At 40.4% G+C, this 6,742-nt stretch overlaps 3 long non-coding RNA genes across 3 annotated transcripts; 2 read left to right on the plus strand and 1 right to left on the minus strand.

The window, feature by feature from the left end:
* LOC129744393 (uncharacterized) lies at positions 1–563 on the minus strand. The gene is made up of 3 exons (XR_008736905.1): positions 319–563; positions 183–251; positions 1–118 (listed from the first exon to the last, which is right to left on the minus strand). It is a non-coding gene; the product is annotated as an uncharacterized LOC129744393 (long non-coding RNA).
* A 2,974-nt stretch (positions 564–3,537) lies between these two features.
* LOC129747758 (uncharacterized) lies at positions 3,538–4,668 on the plus strand. Its single transcript, XR_008737570.1, has 3 exons — positions 3,538–3,728; positions 3,787–3,882; positions 3,947–4,668. It is a non-coding gene; the product is annotated as an uncharacterized LOC129747758 (long non-coding RNA).
* Positions 4,669–5,142: 474 nt separating this feature from the next.
* Positions 5,143–5,973, plus strand: LOC129747759 (uncharacterized). The gene is made up of 3 exons (XR_008737571.1): positions 5,143–5,337; positions 5,413–5,481; positions 5,542–5,973. It is a non-coding gene; the product is annotated as an uncharacterized LOC129747759 (long non-coding RNA).
* The last annotated feature ends 769 nt before the right edge of the window (positions 5,974–6,742 follow it).

Below are 6,742 nucleotides of genomic sequence, written 5' to 3' on the forward strand. Positions count from 1 at the left end.
TCTTCGCTTTAATCATTTCACTTTTTTTTTTCTTCACAAATCATTTTTAACATTCTACCGCTCGATTTCAGCCTTTTCGGAGCATAATGATTTCCGCAGCTTGTGGTCACAGGGCAACCTGTTGAGCGAATAATTGATTGTTAATTGATGGTTTAGTAATTTATTCGTAGTAAAATGCTTACCATTTACCAGCGTAGTTTTATCACGAAGCATTTCTGGTTCGGAATCCTCCTCATGTGCCCACGCAAAGTCTGTGAAGAGAATCATACATATGTTTTAGAAACGAAACTATTTTGACGACAATATTAAAATACTTACTAAAATCCTCCTCCAAACAGTCCAGCGGACTTGCAACAAAGCGGTTCAAAATTTGACAACACATAAAACTACCCGTCTTGATGCGTACCCGGGCTTTTCAAAATAATGTGTAATATTGACCCGACAAATTGACCCGTTATTTGACAGATAATGCGGGTTCGTAAAAACGGGTCAATTTTACAACTTTCAGGTGTTCCGCCAAATGAGTGTGTAGCGTGTAAAGCCCTCTCACGCTAACTTTTGGCTACCCCTTAACGAATACTTTTGACCCGTTATTCGATAAGACTGGGAGAACTCCTTTTTACGGATAAAGTCGCTTTACCCTTTAAGGGGTACTCAGCCTGATAACGCTTCAGCGGATGAAAATTACCCCTTATTCCAAATGCCTGTAACGGATCAAAATTACCCCTTATTTGAAAGGCTTTTGTCGAGAATTTTTAGGAGCTTATTATGGGAAATGTTTGCTGGGAAATAAATCACAACAAAATATCATATGTTTCATGTAGTTTATTTAAATGAAAATTGTTACGTTTCAACTTTAAGTTTAAAGTTACATCATACGGTAAAGAGCTTTTTCGCAAACTTCTTATTAATAACCCATTCCCTTTTAAAAATTCAGAGCGTGTAGACAAAAAAAAAAAGAAAAGTGAAGACCCCTTTTTACGAAGCAACTAAAACATTCATAAAAGAAAGGAAACAATATTTCACGTTGGCATTGTTGGCTGCTCTGGAGCTGTCAATTAATTCTTTTCCGGGAAAAGAGTTGAAGAAACCGGTGGTAGAAGCCGCTCGTCGGCTATCAAGCATTTCGTCCGCGACAGAACCGGGAAAAAACGTTTGGTAAGCGAAAACAAAATAGCGACATTGAGCGCCTATAGTCATCGATCTATTTTCATAGATTGCGCTCAGCCATTCGGTCAATAAAATCCCGAGAACAGGGATCAAAAGGTTGCCAGGACTATCGGAAACTTGCCAAAGGGGCCGTGAAAAACACGTGAGTAACTATAGATCCCTAAAACCGAAATCGTTTCCTGACCGGAAGTTTGTTTCTCCGTCAGGGCCCCTTTCGTTCACCGCTTCGGTTGGAACTCTGACTCCCTATCAAACTCTCGGGAATGATTTTGATTCCGATCACGCACGAGGTGGAGGAGAACCCTTTGCCCAGGTGGAGGTGCAGCAGAAACGGTGGCCAGAAATTCCGGATTGTGTGCCTTTACGGCTATCCTGACTCACAGCTCTTTGGCGCTGATGACAACTCGTCCACGAGACATTTTCTTGTTCCCTCCACGATCAATTTGTTGTCCGAGGTCGATTATCGGAGCGGCGAGAAACGAAAGCTGTCGGAGTTGCATCCAGTCACGACCACAGGAGGTCACAAGTTTGGCGGTCGTTGTGCGAGTTTCCGGAGGGTACCCATCCGGAGTGCAGTTGTGCTGATTGTCTTGCATTCAACTAAAATGCATTCGACAGAGTGCAGCAAGATACCGGCATTGTTCGCAGCCGTCAGTCTGCGCATCTGGCGCTCACAGGGCGTCGCGTTTCTTGACCGGATAATAGCAGAGATGGAAGGTGGATTATTCGCTCGTCATCCAGTCCAGTTGAAATCACATTCCCAGGAGAGCAATCTCAGGTGGGGAGGCTTCGACACTGCCTCAGAACGCCGGACAAGACGAATTAAAAAGGGATGGAACACCACGTAAGTCACACAATGCTTTGTATTAAGGGGGGTCAATAAAATGGGTAACACCTAACTTTGCAACATTTTGTTGTCAGAAATTAAGTTTGCGTTGTTTTAATTCCGGGCACCGAAAGCCAAATTATTATGTTATAAATGGCGCCCAACAAAACGAACCTCTTTTGTTATGCTTATGTTCGTTAAATTTATTGAAGTATTCACAATTATATGTATCACTTTGTGATTTTGCTTAGTTTTTCTAATAATTTAATTATCGCTCTTGATCATAATACCGTATGAAATTTTGTGAAGTATTTTGTCATTATTTCACCCCTTACTGGTTTTAAATGGAGATCCGTTAAAATGAGATAGAATCGTACCTTGAATAAAGATAGCAATGAAAGAATAAGAATAAAACGAGCTATGTCAACTATCTAAGGTAGTGAACAACATCATCGTCCAAAATACGCCAGACGTTAACACCACTATTTTACTGCGTGAGGTCACTTCTGAAATTCTTCACAGTAGCAGTCTTCATCCCGATTTCGTCAAACAAGATTGTGACTTACCCGATTTTGACATTACCAACGATTTCGTCTAAATTCATCCGATCACGACAAAAGCGAGGACTGCTGAGATCTAGCAGCAGTATACCGATTTTTTGACCACCGATTCTGACGCTACTAATTTTGACAATCCGATCTTGAAAATCATTGAGACAACATCGATTTTGACATCACCGATCTTGACATTACCGATTGCGACTACTACCGATCATGACGAACCCTCCGGTTCAAAGCGCAGGGCAAAACGTTACCTGCGACGCAGCGGTTGACATACAAACCGGATCATGCACAGTCGTTAAGGGGGTCACCAAGATAATTCTAAAGGAACGCGATCTGGAGGCGCGGTAAAACCTCTATCTTGGGCTCTTCGTGACTAAGAGGTCTAAATCCCTCTTTTCCCGAGACTTCTGATGCTTAGTTTTAACCAGTACCACTTAAATTTCGTTATGTTTAGTCCTAATTGTAAGATCTGGGTCATTCTTCTTTTCAATGACTATTAGATCTAGGATTATTGTTAAGCTGCTAAATGGGGAGTAATATTGCTGTATTTCATTAGGATTCGATGGACAATTTTGTCAGTTTTCCTGGCACCTTTCGACACAATCTGCCATAATATGTTGGCTTTGAGTTATATTTTATTGGTCTATTTGCCATGACCCGATGGCTTTGAGTTTTGTTATGTATTCGTTTGTTTATTGAGCTTAAGACACCTTTCTAGTGGGTGATATGCCTCCAAGCTTGCCTTGGAGTGTAGTCGAACTCTCCATCGAACCCTTTGTGACGTTTTTGAAATTTTCATGGATCCTTGTCATGATCCATGAAAATTTCTACCAAAGCAGCAATGTTGTGTTACGTTTCAACTTTAAGTTTAAAGTTACATCATACGGTAAAGAGCTTTTTCGCAAACTTCTTATTAATAACCCATTCCCTTTTAAAAATTCAGAGCGTGTAGACAAAAAAAAAAAAAAAAGAAAAGTGAAGACCCCTTTTTACGAAGCAACTAAAACATTCATAAAAGAAAGGAAACAATATTTCACGTTGGCATTGTTGGCTGCTCTGGAGCTGTCAATTAATTCTTTTCCGGGAAAAGAGTTGAAGAAACCGGTGGTAGAAGCCGCTCGTCGGCTATCAAGCATTTCGTCCGCGACAGAACCGGGAAAAAACGTTTGGTAAGCGAAAACAAAATAGCGACATTGAGCGCCTATAGTCATCGATCTATTTTCATAGATTGCGCTCAGCCATTCGGTCAATAAAATCCCGAGAACAGGGATCAAAAGGTTGCCAGGACTATCGGAAACTTGCCAAAGGGGCCGTGAAAAACACGTGAGTAACTATAGATCCCTAAAACCGAAATCGTTTCCTGACCGGAAGTTTGTTTCTCCGTCAGGGCCCCTTTCGTTCACCGCTTCGGTTGGAACTCTGACTCCCTATCAAACTCTCGGGAATGATTTTGATTCCGATCACGCACGAGGTGGAGGAGAACCCTTTGCCCAGGTGGAGGTGCAGCAGAAACGGTGGCCAGAAATTCCGGATTGTGTGCCTTTACGGCTATCCTGACTCACAGCTCTTTGGCGCTGATGATAACTCGTCCACGAGACATTTTCTTGTTCCCTCCACGATCAATTTGTTGTCCGAGGTCGATTATCGGAGCGGCGAGAAACGAAAGCTGTCGGAGTTGCATCCAGTCACGACCACAGGAGGTCACAAGTTTGGCGGTCGTTGTGCGAGTTTCCGGAGGGTACCCATCCGGAGTGCAGTTGTGCTGATTGTCTTGCATTCAACTAAAATGCATTCGACAGAGTGCAGCAAGATACCGGCATTGTTCGCAGCCGTCAGTCTGCGCATCTGGCGCTCACAGGGCGTCGCGTTTCTTGACCGGATAATAGCAGAGATGGAAGGTGGATTATTCGCTCGTCATCCAGTCCAGTTGAAATCACATTCCCAGGAGAGCAATCTCAGGTGGGGAGGCTTCGACACTGCCTCAGAACGCCGGACAAGACGAATTAAAAAGGGATGGAACACCACGTAAGTCACACAATGCTTTGTATTAAGGGGGGTCAATAAAATGGGTAACACCTAACTTTGCAACATTTTGTTGTCAGAAATTAAGTTTGCGTTGTTTTAATTCCGGACACCGAAAGCCAAATTATTATGTTATAAAATAATATTAAAATATTTTTTATTATTTCAAAATTTTAATTTACCCTCCATCGCGAATCGACCTTTAAACATCGGCTCCAATCAACGGCTTATTTTCATCATCGGGAACTGCGCAGCGCTGAAATAATAATCTTAAAATCTTAAGATGACGGCATTATAATTTCAGAAAGGAAGCAATACAAACATTTATTCAATCAAATACTTACAATCTTTCTAATCGCTGCCATTTTACCGGACAAATAACAACGTTATGAATGTAACAACATCTGAAACTACCCCTTTGAAGCGGACTCGAGCTTTTCGAAATAAGGGGTAATATTGACCCGCAAAAATGACCCGTTATTTGACAGATCGTGGAGGTTCTCAATAACGGGTCAATTTTACGCCTTTAAGGGGTAGCCAAAAGTTAGCGTGTAACTTTTGGCTACCCCTTAAAGGCGTAAAAATGACCCGTTATTGAGAACCTCCGCGATCTGTCAAATAACGGGTCATTTTATCGGATCAATATTACCCCTTATTTCGAAAGGCTCGATTCCCTTCAAAAGGGGTAGTTTTAGATGTTGTTACATTCAAAGCGTTATTTTATTTGTCCGGTGAATAAAATATGCAGTGATTGTGGTAAGCATTTTATTGAAAATTAAAGTAAAATGTAAAATCTTTCAGAAATAACATTCTACCATATTATTTCTTCAGCACATCAACGACAAGGTCAAAAAACAAGTAAATTCTACTTGAAACCACGAATGGCGGTGGAATTTGATGGTAATTACTTAAGTTTTTTTTGTTTTCAATGTGAAATCTTAATCTTTGGTACTATTCCAGGTTTCTTCTGATAATACTAGCCCCTAATAGGATGCTGAAAAAAAAATATCGACGCGAGGTAAAGAAAGATTCCAATCATTTTTGATTGAAAAAAAAAACGGTTGATTCCAAGATTGTTCCAAGAAATGTTTTTAAAACGCAAAATTACTGGCCATTTTAATAAACAAAGTGAATTAACATTTGGTTTTCATTCATTTCCCAGCAAACGAATTTTCCATAATCGAATACAAATATTTCTGCCATACGAAAGCGTTTAAAATAAGGGGTTATTTTCATACATGCGTTTCAAATAAGGGGTAATTTTCATCCGCTACAAGCGTTATCAAGCTGAGTACCCCTTAAAGGGTAAAGCGGCTTTATCCTTAAAAAGGAGTTCTCCCAGTCTTATCGAATAACGGGTCAAAAGTATTCGTTAAGGGGTAACCAAAAGTTAGCGTGTACAGTAAAAGTGCGGCAGACTGAATTTCTCACCGATTCGGCAGCACTGAAAAAGCTTCTGTAATCCTTCAACACTGCCAGTAACGAAAACATTCGCATGACTTCTTGTTGATGTGCAACTGTGTCGCAGATTGTGAAGTTGATTTTCGTTTTGTGAATATTATTTAATTTGTTCTCCGTTGTGTCAATTGTTAAAATAAAAATGAAGTGGTTCTTTCCGTTTTGCTCCATTGCTGCATTCTTGATTAATTTCAATTGAAAAATTGAAAGTCACAAACACACAGATCGCAATACTTGCCACGAATTTGAAATGGTAAAAATGGTTATGCTCGATGGGAGTTATTAAGCAAACACTAGCGACACCATGTCCTCCATAGAAAAGTTTCGATTAGTTAGGGAGCTTTTGGAAAGCTTTTGAAAACGACCATACATTTGTCCTAACTCCGAAACGTCAAAAAATTTACCTGGCAAGGCGGATTGGAACGACTTTTGACAGTTCGATTGGAACTCCGCGGTGACAGTCTGCCGCACTTTTATTTTAGGGCTTTAATTTTGACGCATCAAAGGTTTACATCAAGGTGTGTGTATATATAATAACAACCTTGGTTTACACGTTAACATCATTTACTTCAAAATCAAGTTTTTTCGTGAAAGTTAAGCAATATATTTAATAATATAGAACCGAACAAATTTTAACTCGATGAAATTAGAAAATTTAACCTTGGCTTTATGGATCACATAGGTCCGTGCCAAAAGTCCCCCA

The sequence above is a fragment of the Uranotaenia lowii genome, chromosome 2 (genome assembly GCF_029784155.1).
Source record: "Uranotaenia lowii strain MFRU-FL chromosome 2, ASM2978415v1, whole genome shotgun sequence".
NCBI classification, from domain to species: domain Eukaryota; kingdom Metazoa; phylum Arthropoda; class Insecta; order Diptera; family Culicidae; genus Uranotaenia; species Uranotaenia lowii.